At 42.1% G+C, this 15,868-nt stretch overlaps 1 protein-coding gene across 7 annotated transcripts in view; it reads right to left on the bottom strand.

Moving 5' to 3' along the window:
* Positions 1-15,868, bottom strand: part of KIRREL3 (kirre like nephrin family adhesion molecule 3) — a 563,974-nt gene that overhangs the window by 430,271 nt on the left and 117,835 nt on the right. The window lies entirely within an intron of this gene.

Genomic DNA, 15,868 nt, shown 5'->3' with positions numbered 1-15,868 from the left:
ACAAGGTACAGTGAACAAGCTGGCCAAACCCAGCAGACAGTGATGAAAGTGACCCCTAATCATCCTCACTGCGTATTAACATAAATGATATTTCTACTAGTGTCATGACACTTTACAAATGCCACGTCAATATGCCATGGCAGTGACCTGAAAATTATCCTATATGGTTCCAGAAACTCCCTGCCCCTTTTCTAGAAAGTTCTAAATACACCACCTCTTAATTTGCATGTAAATAAAAGAGGGCATAAATACAGCTGTCAACAGCCCATATGCTGCTACTCTGGGCTTGGGCATGGGGCTTAAGGGGTATCCCTGCTCAGCAAGGAGCCTCTTCTCTGCTGCTGCTGTACGCTGCCGCTTCAATAAGGTTGCAAACTGATTTATTTCACCACCATCTCCCCAGTGGGTTATTTCCTGGGTGAAGCCAAGAACCCTCCTGGACTAAGCCCCAATTTGGGGACTCACTTCACCTGCATCATTTATATCAAACAGCCCCTCTAGGGGATCTCAGGCCTTGTTATCTTTGAAAAAATGCTCCAGAGTGTCTAGCTTTTCTTTCTCTGTTTCCCTTCTATCCCACCCACCCTGGTCTTGTTTTCATCTTTGTCAGTGTGGGTACTTTCCTGCTCTGTGCTGCCAGAATGGTGCTGAATATGAATGAGACAGTAAATTAGATACTGATCAGCCCTCCATTTCCTTAGTGTGTTGAATAATACTCACGACAACTGGGGCTTGAAAGGTAACCCAGCTCTGGGAGCAGGCCTCCCGGGCATCTAAGTGATGGCCACTGTTCACCAGCTGTGCTACTTTATATGCAGCCTGGAGGTCAGGTCCTCCTCCCATCCTCACTTGGACAGAAAATTAAAGCGGCCTGCTCCCTCAATGGTTACACATTCTGGCATGGAAATTAACAAATTCTCCCAGCGTCCATAACAGATACATCTTTGTTCAGCCAAATAACTTTGATATAAATTGTAGCTTTTTAGGATGGCTTTGTCAAAAGTGTAATATATCATGGAATAGCGAATACAAGTTCAAAAGTACATATAATAATATAATTAAGATAGCTTGACAAGAATGTATTTTAAAAGCATAAAATGCCTGCAGGTATAATAGCTTCATAAAGTCTGTCAGATTTACTTCTGCTGTGAAGAAATTTAAAATGTTTTACTTTAATGTGATGCAAATGAAGGTTGAGGTATGCATATAACACAGTCCTTAAAAAATAGGTAGTAGGAAAAGAATAAAAGTCAGATTCAGGCCAAACAAGACATTCAACTTTGCAGGTGACTGGATAATAGATCAAGCAAACAGATTGGGGAGCAATGCTGGGCTGTTTGTAGAAAACACCAATTTCACGTTTCCCTCCCTTGTTGGCTGCAGGAAAGTATGTGTTTTTATTCAAAATTAATGATTCCCTTTGTGCATTTTTCTCTTTGCTCAAAAGAGTCAAGCATAATTCTTGTTTAAAGCAAAAGCAATTTTCATATAATTACCAGCTCATGAAAAATTATTTTTCAATGTATTTAAAGCTAAGGAGAGGAGTGGGTGAGTCAACACTCTGCACACAGGTGTCCAGAACACCTCCATATCCACAAAGACGAGCCTCCTCCAGGTGACCAGGAGTCCAGGCATCTGTCCAGCCTCATTCAAACACTGAGCAATAGTATCCTTCACTTGGCTGACTGGATGCTTGGACAAAAATGCTTTTTCAGGCAAAGAAGCAGTAACTGTCTACCTAGTGTACAAGAACACCAAAGTATGGAATTATAAGGTTAATGCAATCAGCAAGACCACATATTCCACTTCTAACTTCCCTGTGAAAATAATTTCTTTCTAAGAATTCTATCTCTCTCGCCTGATGGTTTGCACCATCAAGACAAACCCAATAATGTCCACATCTTTGCATCTCCCCTTCCTGTGCAGATCTGAGGTACTGAGGTGATACAAGGGCACCTATCCTCAACCATTACTGAAATGAAACCCTCTGGCCTGATAGCATTTGCCAAGCCTTCATTTTTTTCTCATTTTCTCATCCCCTGCTAGCATTAGATAGAAAGGACTCTGAGTTAACTGGCTACCTGGTCTCAGAAACTCTCCTAAACTCCCCCAGCCTTGGTCATGGTTTACAGTGGGGTCAAAAGTCCTTTCCTGTGAGACACAGCAGAAAACTCTGATATTTCAGCTCTCCAACCATGCTTATGAGGGTAGGTGCTTGCCAAAGTGAAAAAGTTAAAGAATGGAGTAGGGAAAGCCTTGCAACAAAAGGCACCTCTTATTCAGGATAAAAATTAGAAGTTCAAATCATGAAACAGTGTAGTTTAAAAATCAACACTGCTGGTGCCTGCGCTGCTGATGACTGCACCCGGAGGAATTTTCAAAGTAAATGTACTTTTCACCATTATCTCACTCATTTGCATTCTGCTCCATTTGGATTCTGAAACTCGACTAGACGCTTTATTTTCAGGATAGGTCTGCATGATGGCAAACAAACAGTTTGGGAAGGAATTAGCCATATGGGCCTAGGCATTATTTTCTTAATGTGGGAACTGGGTCAACCCTACAGAATGTTTCCTCAAATACTTAAACTGGCACATTTTCCTTTCAAGAGGGGTGGCTTTCAGAATTAAGCATCCCAGTTGTCTGTGCATGGAATGGTGGCTTCACAGCTTCCAGCCTCCAGAGGCTCATGAAACATCAAAAGCAAAACAACGTCAGACACTGCCCTGTCCAACCTCCTCATCTTTTGACTAAGATATAGAGACCCAGAGGGGTGAAGAGATCTGGGCAAGGTCATACAGCCAAGGACCGAGTCCATGTCAGGCTTCCCTGTGTCTCACTGCCTCTAAATTGGCAGAGGTCTGTGTCTGCCCCTTCCTTTTCCCCCCTATGTCTAAGAATACTCCCTGTCCTGTAGGGGACTCCTCATCTCCATTTCTGGGCCCCATTCCACTCCCTCAACCTTGTGTGATTTTAGAGGTGGCAAATGTATGTCAATCAATTAATAGATCAACCAATCAACTACGAACCAACCAACAAACCAGTCAACCAATGTAGTCGTCAGCACACCCTCCATGTATGACCTTGTGTCCAAAGCATAGGCCATTGGCTCATTTTCTCTTTGTCCTTTCTTTGTTCTTCAGAACTAGGGACAAAGTGAGGAAAAAAAAAAAAAACCACTGAGAAGACCCCCTGAAACCATTCTTTTTCCCTAGTGACAAAAGTGAGACATAATGTGGGGAACGACACTGTCAGGGGTGTCACAAGTGAAGGATAACAATATATGAAACAGACCTTTTAAGGGCAACCCATTATTTTTGTAATTTGTTTAAACAAAACCGAGTGACTCTTTAAACTCTATTCACATCTTGGAAATGCAACGCTGCTATCTTTCGTTTCTCTCTCTGGAGTCGTGGCAATAATTTTAATGCCAGCAGAAGGCATTAGACATTAGAGGTGAGCAAGGCAGAGGAGCCTGGCTTTTATCAGATAATTAAGATGCTACCAAAGTCAAATCTTTATCAACATTAGACTAAAAATAAGCTCCTTCCATCCAGTGGCGTTTATACCAAGCATTCAAAGTGACAGTGCTCTGGATAAGGGTTTGCTTTTAAAAATGGTTCATTGTTTTTCAACTTTTATTGGCAATCCATTCTCATTATGCCCGATGCATTTGTCTTCATAGTATGTACTTCACAATTACAATTTCAAAGAGTTTGTATCTACATAATAAAAATGATCTATAGAATAGTACAGGGAAAACATAATAACACAGTGTGATCATTAATGAAATGAATACTTTGAGGGAAAACATGGCATCCCACGAGAGAACTTGTCCCTATATCACAAGATTCTAGAAACAGGCAAAGGCTGGAGGTGAAACTGAAATGGAATCTCAGGTTCCCTGGAGGTAGGGAGTACAGCACGGCACTGCTTGACTTTGTTGATGGGAGGGGCATAGGAGGGGTATCAGAGGTGACCTAGTGTTGGAAATAATGACTTCAAAGGGCATTTGTCTTCTATCAGTTCTTCAGAACTTTCTGGCACCAATACTGCTAGCTCAACGGACAACTGAAATGAAGTTCAGGCCTTTTCTCTCAAGAATAAGCATTGGCAAGTTCTCTTCATGGACCAAGATTAGCTGCAGCTGACCTGCAGAAGTGCCGTTCATGAAGAAACAGATCTGCTGAAGGCAAGGATCTCTAGACTCAGTTTCTCAGCCTGAAGGCATTAACTAGAGAAGGAAAAATGTGGAGAGGGAGATAGCAATGTGGTAAAAAAGGATGCTTGGTGCACATGTGGATAATTTCATCCTACAGCACACCCAGGAAGAAAGAAGCCACAAAGCTGGCAAGTGTGGATGCCCTGTCATCTCTGCTCATTGTTGCACACAAAGCACCTATCCTAGTGCTTGGCTGACAGTACACACTCATAAATGTGTGTGTCTGTGTGTTTTTAGGCTGGAGTCTCACTCCGTTGCCCAGGCTGGAGTGCAGTGGGGTGACCTCGGCTTGCTGCAACCTCCGCCTCCCAAGTTCAAGCAATTCTGCCCCAGCCTCCCAAGTAGCTGGGATTACAGGTGCCCACCACCACACCCCGCTATTTTTTGTATTTTCAGTAGAGACGAGATTTCACCATGTTGGCCAGGCTCCTAACCTCAAGAGGTCTGCCCACCCCGGCCTCCCAAAGTGCTAGGACTACAGGCATTAGCTACTGTGCCTGGCCATAAGTATGTTTTTATGAATACAAAAAGAATGTCTTCTTTATGGAGCCAAAATTTTCACAATTGATAACACTTACAGTAGATTGCAGAAACCTGTAAGGCAGACTATCACTGAACTCACAAAATGGAGTTATATTACTGGGTACGCAGGAAAAGGAACAACAGATAAGGAAGAGGCGTGAGCTGCTCAGGTTTGCATAAAAATAAAGGATGGTTGTGGCGCTTGGCCAAGGCAGAGCTGGGGACCCCTTGCCGGGCGACAAGGAGACCTGACAGATGTTCCAAATGGGAAAGAGGAAGCCAAGCAGACGTTCAGCTCTGTTAAGAGACCATTGATTGGGAAGGAGCACTGTTATGCTTCTTAGCTGATAGCCAGTGGCACAAAGTCACTGGTGAGAAGAGTTCTCTTCCCCACCCAGTCAGCCCACCAAGTGCTGCATTACATCTGGAACTGGGCTCCGATAGAAAAAGTGTAAATTAGTTCAACCATTGTGGAAGACAGTGTGGCGATTCCTCAAGAACATAGAAATAGAAATTCCATTTGACCCAGCAATCCCATTACTGGGTATATATCCAAAGGATTACAAATCGTTCTACTATAAGGACACGTGTACACGAATGTTCATTGCAGCACTGTTTACAATAGCAAGGACCTGGAACCAACCCAAATGCCCATCGACGATAGACTGGATAGGGAAAATGTGGCACATATACACCATGGAATATTATGCAGCCATCAAAAACGATGAGTTTGGGTCCTTTGTGGGGACATGGACGAACCTGGAAACCATCATTCTCAGCAAACTGACAGAGGAGCAGAAGATCAAACACCGCATGTTCTCACTCATAGGCGGGTGTTGAACGATGAGAGCACATGGACAAAGGGAGGGGAGCACTACACACTGGGGTCAGTTGGGGGGAAATAGGGGAGGGACGGTGGGGGGGGGGGACTGGGGAGAGATAGCAAGGGGAGAGAAGCCAGATGTAGGTGATGGGGAGGAAGGCAGCAAATCACACTGCCATGTGTGTTCCTATGCAACAATTTTGCATGTTCTTCACATGTACCCCAAAACCTAAAATACAATAAAATAAATAAATGGGAAAAAAAAAAAAGAAAAAGTGGGTTCTGTATATACATGCATTTTCCAAATATTGTGGCTTCTATACATTCAAGTCAAATGCAAGTCAGGTTGGGCAGGGTTTGGTCAGTAAAGGGGCAGAGGAAGTAGATCCCTTGGTCTCTGAAACCCAAGCAGTCTGTAGCGAGAATCTGCAATCCTGAAATGGAAAGTATCTCCCGCCTCCACTCACTTCCCTTCTCAACTTCCCATCCACACCTATATGGAGACAAGGTCTACTTCCAAAAATAAGTAAATTATATTTAGAGCTAAAATAATTCCAGGATCAATTGATGTAGATAAAGCATTTTTGACTTGGATTATTTGAAAAATTATCCCGATTTATCAACTTTATTTGGCTAGCATAACTGGTGTATGTGCAAGTATAATTTTGAACAGGAAGAGAACTTAGTTGAATTGTAACTAAAATATCTCTGGGCACAGGATGGTGTATAAAAACACAGGCATGACAGAAACAATGTAACAGAGAAAGTGACATAGAGTAGTATACAATAACAGAAGGATCTTGAATCTATCATCCATGTTTTTGTGCATGGGAAAGCAAAATATTATTATAATAGGTGCAAAAACAGTTGTAGCATGTTAAGGCTGGATTTTCCCCTAGAGACATAGTCCAAGCTTCTCATTTCACCAATGAAGGGACCTAGAATCAAAGATGTGGAGGTGACTTGTCCAGGGTCTTAGAGGTGGGATTAAAACCTGGTTACTCCAGGCTTCTAAGTCAGTGCTTTTCCATTTTACCATACAGCCTTTCATTCACAGAGAGATAGGCAGGTAAGTATGTTGATGGAAGATAGATAAATACTTATTCTCCAGGTAGTGTCAGCTTTTACACACAATTATTCTGTCTTCAGATTGAAAATCCCATAGGCACATCAAAAACTCCCTGTAGAACATTTAAACTTTACTGCAGAGTTAAAAACTGTGGAGAGTTAAAAGTCCCCTGCAGCTATTAAAATAGTGAGTAGTGAGAACAGTTGTATTACAGGTGACTAATGGGGTCTCACCACCTCCCACCCCCATTAGATATACACATATATAGTTGCATTTCTAAGCAAGATGTCCAGTATTTTTACGCCTGGGGGAGGGAGCAATTGCTGACTACATTTTTTTTTTCAGAATTGCACTAAAACTTTCTTTTGTAAGAAAAATGAGAGAAAAAAAATCGATAGAGTATGAAAGGACATGAAAAATGCATTTTAACCCATATATACATTTTTTCTAACAGTGCAATTTTTTTTAAAGCTCTCTACAAAAAGTCAATGTGATTCTCAAGGGAAAAAAAATGCAACACAACCCTGAATTTTGGAGCAAAAAAAAAAAAAAAAAAAAAAAAAAAAAAAAAAAAAAAAAAAAAAAAAAAAAAAAAAAAAAAAAAAAAGAAAGAAAAAAAATCAAGAACAATGAAGATCTAAAGATTTGACCTAGTAATTTGAGGCACAGATGAAAAAGCGTGTAAGCTTTGGCCACCTCTGGGATTGGCAGGTCGAAGGGTACATTGAATGTGATGGGAAACACATTCTGTTTTTGGATAGTTCAGCATATATCCATATTAAAGCTTTTAAGCCTCCCAACTTAGCGAAATTACTCCTAGAAACCAAGTGTCCCCTTGCGGACCTTGCTGCACTTCTTTTTCCTTCTTCAAAGAGAAATGGCATGGCAAAGAATGTGAGACATCCCTTACAGGGATCAGGTGAAAAGGAAAGGGGAAAAAAGAGTGCAGGTTAAATGCAATATTAAAGACGATCTCTCTCCTAATCAGTGTATCTTTCTTCCTTGCAGCTAAGCAATCTTTGTCAATTACAGGGCATTACTCTGCAGGCCAACTGGCAATTACAATGGCATCTTTCTTCCCATACTGACAGCAAACGGAGGAAATAGTCTGAGTCCAGCTAAATGTAAAGAAGGAAACTGGAGCTTATCGCGGAGGTAATGTACAGAGAACCTATAACCAGGATGCAGATGCCATATGCAGCTGTTATGCAAAGAAGCTCCTGCTCTTGAAGCTGATGTGTTTATTTAGACTAGTGCTAAAGCTGAGTTAATGCCAATTTCCAGAAAGGATTAATATACACTAACGTGAAATTATTGAACCGTCACACACATCTGGAAATGCATGTTTCAACTGTTTCTTTTTTGTGGCTGCCAGCTGTACTGGAGAAGCAGCTGATGAGGTTGCAGTTGCTCCTGGGGCCCAGCTGATTTGATGCAATGCTATTAGGATAACTATAGGTCCTTCTGATCAAGGCCATGGTCCTTTCTTCTCTCTGATCCTTTTACCACTCCTCTTTATTTTGGTCTCACAGTGAGTTTCTCACCTTGATTTTCAAGTCCAGGCTGCAATCTCTTCCATTTCTCTCAATTCTCTCACCTCCGAGCCACTTTCCATGCAGCCATGAGGCCTCCCAAAAGAGTGCAGAGCTAGGCTTTATATTTGGGGTTCAGTCATTTAACCTTTGCACATTTCTGAGTGGGTCTTCAGAGAGAATCGTCCTTTGGCCAAGAAACCACTTAGAGGAATGGCAAAGGACATCTCAAGGACCTTAACTGATCTCATGACTGAGAATCTTCTATCTCCAGAGACATACAACATCATGCCCCTCTCTGAGTGGTTAGTCTGCTGTGTGCTCCCATTTCAGAATAGACCATCCCCCCCACCAACCCTCTGCCATCTCAGTTATTCAAGAAGGAAGTCATAGTATTGACTGGGAAGTCTTGTGCCTATGGAAATCCCTCGAGACAGAAAAGCTAAAGGCATGAGGTATGGTGAAAGCAATTTGGCCACTCTACTCCTCTCTATCCTTTCTCTGTGCCTATCGTCTCTTGGCTGAATGGATTAGCTGATACAGATGTTCAAATTATTCTTAAGTATCCTGGAAAGCCTTTGCCTATTTGACCTTGACTGTGACTGTAAGGGTTTGCTCATCAATAATTACAAAGATCCTGGCATCTAAAAGTACCTTCCTAATATCAACCACAAAAGCAATTTCGAGTTGAAGATTCTGCTGGGGGCTCTTCGACAGCTGTTTTCTTTGACCCACTCACCCCCACCTTTTGCTGCTTAGATATCCAACTGTTCAGAAGGATCCCACTGAGAGAACATCAGTCAAATCATCCCTTCGTCTCTGGTTCCGAAGTACCCTGCAATCATTTGTGCTTTCCTCCAAAATACCTCTTTCACTGCCACATCAGAAGAGCTCTTTAAACGCTAACAAGAACCAATATTTTAGATTCTACTGCTAGGCATTTCAGCTCAAGTCACTTTATTGTAAAATTAGATGTCATTGTGAAAAGCATGGATATAAATATAAGAGCAAAAGGCCCTTTTCTTAATGTGGAAACCAAAGGAACAATATCCTATTTTTCCTTGTTGTCAGAAAGTTGTGTGTGTGGTTTTTTTTTTTTTTTTTTGATAGCTCAGCCAATATAATGCACTGCATATTTACACTTAGCATTAAATAACTATTATGCAAAAGTACTCCACAGTAAAATCTAAGTATATTTATGGAAAGCTAAATTATATTGCCAAGTTTATTTTAGACCAAGGAAGCCCCTGGGAAGGGATGTTGTATATTTTAAAGAGTAAATGTAAACTATTAAATAGAAAGAGACTTTGTGGAATGTAACACATTCTACCTAGGTAAATCACAGAGCAATTACACAGTAAACTTTTCTTTGATGAAGCACTGAAGTGATGACATGTAATTACTTTTCCAGTGCTGTACCGTGTGTTTATCAAAATGTTAATGCAAGCATAATAACAGGCTGTATGTTTGTGCTGAGAATGTCAGAACCATCCAGCTGTCAATCACATCTGAAAATAAAATCGCAAATAAGCAGGCAGCTTGATAACAGGAGTGACAGCCAATACTCACTCCGCTGACAAGTACTTTGCTCCCCTCTACCAATCACAGTGTCACTGTAATGTACCTAATAGGAGGAGTATATCTTTTATAAGCTGGGATGAAGCCAAGGGGCATAAATAGGCTGAACTTTGCATGCAGCTCCCCCTCCCCCTCCCTGTATTCTGCTAATGGGGTCTGTCTTTAGGGGCCAGTAGACCCCACTCCCTCTCTCCAAGTTCCTTTGGATCAGTGCCCTTGTTAAAGTCTGCAGAGCCCACAAACGGGCTTGCATAAACTCAATTCAGACAAGGCCTCCTAGCCAATGGGCCTGGTTTAATCACTCAGCAGCAAGCCCTGAGATACTTTCCTTTGTCACGGTCACCGGGATGGGAAGTCCCAGCCTAGATCTGTCACAGCCACTGGCTGAGCTGGTTTTTCTTAAAGCTCTTAATGCAATTCTAAAAAATAACTTTTTTTTTTTTTTTGAGACAGAGTCTTTCTCTGTCACCCAGGCTGGAGTGCAGTGGTGCAGTCTTGGCTCACTGTAACCTCCACTTCGTGGGTTCAAGCAGTTCTCCAGCCTCAGCATCCCGAGTGGCTGGGATTACAGGCACTTGCCACCATGCTCAACTGATTTTTCTATTTTTAATAGAGACAAGATTTCACCATGTTGGCCAGGTTGACCTCAAACTCCTGGCCTCAAGTGATCTGCCTGCCTTGGCCTCCCAAAATGCTGGGATTGTAGATCTGAGCCACTGAGCTTTAAAAAAGTTTAAAAAACCAAAACAACAGGTGTCTGATTTTAAAGGACAAGTGCCAAGGCTGCAGGGAATTGGGATGAACTAATTAGTGTTTGCGGGGATACAAGGCACATTTGAGAGCCCTCCTGTGCATGCATGTATGGGTGCGTGTGGGGGCAGGGGGGGTCAACCCCTAAATAGACCCCTGATTGGTCAGGCCATTTTCCATGATCATTTCCTGGTACTCTGGAACATCTAGGAAATGAGCACTTTGGTCCTTTCTGGAAACTTTGTTCACCCTGACTCCTGCCCTCTTGACTTTCTCTGAGAACACTTTTCACTGAAAGATCCTTTCAAATGTATCTAAAAATTGCCAACCACTTGTTAAAGTGTGAGCAGGTGCATACATCTCCTTCTCCTTTAGATTAATGATTGCAGATATTCTTTTCAGTATGGGGCACATTTTAGAATTTTACCTTGCTGTGTGCAGCAGGGCAGAAGTGTGGGCCTTTGTCCATCACTGAACCTCCTCTTTCTATTCTTATTGTTACAAAATTCACTTCCTTGGTTAACTGAACTGACAACATGAATCATACCTACCTATTTGTATGCTGCTGTTCTACAATGTGGAGATGGTTTGTCCACCCTGTCCTATGCAATTGTAACCAGGAGAAATGCTCTGGCTCCTGGTACAAAGAGATACTCTGGAGGCCTCCCAGTAGAATGCAGGATGCTGGGAGAAATTTTGTCCCTCAACCCTCTGCTCTGCAGTAATCTTATTTCCTTTATTTTTCACGCTTTCTGGTGATGCCAACAGCTGTTGCAAAGGCAAGAGCCAATGTTTGACATTTCTGGCTGCCGAAAGTATAGCAAAGAGCTGCTTTCATCCCCCTGTTGTGACTGCAATGACTGGAAGAAAATTTTTGATCCCATACTTGGACTGACTAATGGTGCATTTTGAGTAGCAGCCTTCCACTTTTGCAGAAACTGTAAAACTCAGCTAAACCTGGAAACATTTGAAGTTTCTGGGTTCAAGAACCATGATTTCAGAGACCCTCAGCTACATGAATACCACTTTTTGGACATTCAGTGACTGTGTAGTAGAGACAACAAGGGGTGAGTGTTTAGATAGACCCTGTAGCTCTGCCTGCTGAGCCCGTCTGCCAACACAGTGGATGGGCATGATTCTTTTATTGTAGCAAATATCATTGTAGTAAAAAGTAATACATCTCCTCATGTAAGTGACAGCAGGTAGGGTTTGTTACTTTAATCCACTTTGTCTTTCTCTTCTGAAAATGAATTGAGTCAGATATTGAATCTGGGGCCTAACTTCTTGGCAGCTGAGCAGGAGATAGGAGGATCATTGTCTGCTATAGAGAGGTCTTGAAAAGCCAGGAACACTTAAGAGGAAATTGAGGCAACTTGGAGAGGCAAAGCAGGTCACCAGAGGTGGTAGGAGAGGGATCTTCAAGCTGCACAGCAGTTAAAGAATTTTACAGCCTCTTCCCAACAAATACTCACTGTCTCGAGTCCTGTCACCCCCCTCTCCTGCGTCCCTCTCTACCTACGTTCCATGCACACAGGGCTTTGCATTATTTCCAAAGGTCATGGTCACTGCCACAATTTCCATGACCTTACTCATGCTGGCACCTCTGCTTGAAATGTCTTTAACTCATTTTCTTCACCTGGAAAAAATCCAAACTTCTGATGAAGTTTCACTGAAGTCACTTTCTGCAGTGGAGAATGCTCCAGGAAGAATGCGTTGCTCTTACTTCAGCGCTCCCATAAAGTAAGAAATGTGTAGCATTTACTTCCCTACACATAGATTTTTTTCATTCCCATCGCACCATGACGATCTCATGGACAAGCATTCGTCTCAAAGCTTATGTTTGGCACTATTATATAGATTTCTAAAAGGTACTAAAAAATGCTTGTTGTTTGAAATTAAAGATCCAATATTACAAAGTGTATTATACGAAAAAATGGCCATCCTATATTATCCAGAGTCAAAACTGGAATGGAGAGGTGAAGATATGGGTTTTGAACCAATACAAAGAACTTTCTGATCACTGGAGCAGTTCAACAGTGGAAGCCTCTCAAAGTCATGAGCTTCCTGTTCCTGCAGGTATTAAAGTGGAGGATGACTGGCCACCCGGGGAGATTGACAAGTGACTGAAATGATCCTTATGATGCTTTTCAACCTTAACACTCTATGCAGTATTGGGCCTATATGGATAAGTAAACAAAACTGTTCAAGTCTATTAATTAGAAAACGTTCTCTAGTACCGTGGTTCTCAGTGTGTATAAGATTCACTTGCAGAGCTTGTTAAAAGACTGGTTACGCCCCCGGAAATTCTGTTCAGTAACATGGAGGTGGTCACTGAGAATCCCTCCAGACAACTCTGTCGGAAGCAGCTTAGGATTGCCATTGGGGAAGCACGGTTCTAGAGGGTGACAATCAATGGGCCTCCCTAAACCTTCTGTTACTCAACACATGTTTACTCATGTTGACATGAAGTCAGTCTAACCTGCAGGTATGTCCCAATACATGTGCATCCAAAAGTTTATAATTTAGGCTCAGAGTTCAAGCACAGAGAGAACTGCGATTCTACAAAGCCTGGCTGTCAGGATGAGGGGTTATCTCTGGGAAAATAGCTTGGAGAGGTCTGAGGAAGGCTGGCTAGGTTCATGACAGACATATCACAAGGTGATGCAAGGCCTCACCTCTGTAAAGTCAAAGACAACATAGCACGCCATGGGGTAAAATAACAAATGCAAAGCAAGCAAGGATCGTGACCCAGGAAACAAATTCGTCAATTCACCAAATGACAGGTTTTGAGGCATCTTCCAGAGAAACGAGATAAGGAGATTTGCGAAGACTGTAGAAGTGCTCAAAAACAATGATGTCATCTCTCAGTGGAGGCTAATGAAGTGGAAAAGCACAACGACCATCTTTCAGCACAGAGCTGCCGTGGTGAGTAGATACCAGAAATGCAACCAATGGTCGCTTGGCAATGGAATGGCTTCCAATTAGACAGTCAACATGTGACAGAGTCTGCAGAATTCAACATCAGTTGGAGTTGAAAACTTAATGTTGAGTGAAAAGGCAACAGGTTAAGAGGTTAGTATATTGTATTTTAAACATAAAGATTCTTCCACAAATCCAATGAATAGATTCCAATTAGACAGTGGTGGGAAATAGGATTGCTTCAAAGACTGGTAAGGCCTTGAATATGGGAGACAAATATGATACCCATAGAGGACCATGGGTACTATGTTCTTCATTCTTGGACAACCACTTACTTTTTCATTTTTACATTTCAGCATTGAGAAAGATCTCAGATGTAGAGCTGTGTGAAGTCAAGATCTTTCAAGTGTAACTGGATCCCCAAATTGGAACACAGTGGGAAGCATAAGAAATCCCAGTATGGTGCCATCCTCTACAGCGTCCATGCTGGCTTCATAAAAATCCCAGAGAAAGACAGCAACATGAAAACATAGAGTATATTCTCAAAACAGACACTTGGAGACATTTTCAGGCATATGCTTATCAAATGTATTTGGTTTCTTAGGAAAGACAGCTTAAGTACAGAAAACCTTGGAATCCCAGCATCCTTAAGGTCTGTTTAAGTTTTGTTTGCATTGTTTGTGAATACAATGATCATGTTAATCACGACTGTCAATCTCATAGTTACCATCATCAAAATTCTTCTCCCAACTGAGGAAAAGCCAGCAATGCTGAATCTGCCTTATGTTTTTTCTTGCAGGTAATTCTTTCATGGTTACTGGGAGTCCCTTCTTTTCTGAATAAGAAAGTATTACTTAGCTGAAGGACAGAGCAGAGGGCAGCAGGCTGGCTCCCAAGCTATCTCAGGCTGTACGCCTCAGGCATGCCCCACTGTGCTGTCTAATTCTAGGGCACTTCGGGCTTTGAAAAGAGGTTTCACTTTTCTGTTTGGCAACAAATGTTTCATCTGAAAAAATGTGAGGCTCACAGTAAGCATGATTTTCCTACTGTTTACATTAACTGATTATGGGTTATTGAACCTAATCAGTATAGATGAGGAATGTGACTAAGAAAGAGTTTTCTTCCTTCCCACATTTAATGTGTTATTTTGCGTTCTCTTCTGCTCTTCCCTAGCTCAACGTCCTGACTCTTTACCACACTGTTCTGTTCTCTGTGCTTTGACGTCCCTGCCAGCATCACATTCCTAATTAGTCCTAGTGTAGATGCTAAGTGGTTTTGACCTACGAATACTTACAGATGGCGGTGTAAACCCAGCTCTGAGAATGCAAAGGGTGGAGAAATGTCTCAGTGTTGGGATATAGCCCCGAAGTATACAAATCCTAAGCCTAGCTCCCTGTATGATGATAATGGACTCACTAATGTCAGTTTTCAGCAGCCCCACACTGCCTCTTCAGAATCTCTCCCGAGGCTCAAGTGCATGGATATTTCAATGACTGGCTTGATTCGTACTGCCTCAGCCCCCTCTGTATTTCCTACCAGTGCTAATAAAAAAGTATGGCTCATCAGACAAGAAGTGGGCTCACCACTTCTTGTCTGGGTTTAACTTTGCTCACCAAAGATAAACTTTATTTTTAAACTGAAGGTCTTCTGCCTGAAAACACAGCCATGGTTTGTGCTACATTCCAAAACAGGTGTTGGATAATTCAGTAATTAGCATGCACATCTAACTTCATGCAGCCTCTGTTGATCTCTCAATTATAGTTAGCTGGGTCCTCTGAAGTTTTCTGTAGTTAATTAGAGCATTAGTGAACAGTTGGGCTGGAGAGCAAAACTCTGCAATCAGTTGACAGCTTGGTCCCATGAACTAAGCATTGGGCTGGTCCTTGACTGGGGAATGCCAGTCTGCAGGGTGACCCAGTGCCAGAACGGGTTAGATTGTCTTTTGAATAACAGCTGGATGGAGGCCCCTTTTATGAGCTGAGAATAATGGTCACATTCCTTATTCTGTCCCACTCTTGACAGGAAAATTCACATTCCAATGGTGATCAGTTTCAGAAATGTCTCCTCAGGGGAAAAAGGAAACTTTCAACATTCAAGAAAAAAGGATAATGGTTCTGAGCAGGCTCCAGAAAGTAAAAATCTAAGGTGAACATCTGAGTTACTGCTCAGTCTCTCTATTCCGTATAGTTTCACCTCGAATACCCTCCCAGAAGAATTCAGGAAAAGCACAGGGGGATAACAGAAGGGTGCATGAAGGGAAACATGCGAGGTACACTGCACACCAAATTCTAGAAGGCAATTTGGAAATGACTGCTTCTGAATAATTGAGGTATCATGTCATCTGCAACATCTGAGTCTGCCTGTCCAAAGCTCCTGATAATTGCCCAGGCTCCATTTTGAATGCAGCCCATGAGTATTAGAGCAAGTATGCATTCATCACTTTAAGACCAAAA

This window comes from Cebus imitator, unplaced genomic scaffold, assembly GCF_001604975.1.
Source record: "Cebus imitator isolate Cc_AM_T3 unplaced genomic scaffold, Cebus_imitator-1.0 Scaffold0, whole genome shotgun sequence".
NCBI classification, from domain to species: domain Eukaryota; kingdom Metazoa; phylum Chordata; class Mammalia; order Primates; family Cebidae; genus Cebus; species Cebus imitator.
This window is presented reverse-complemented; position numbering and strand designations above follow the sequence as displayed.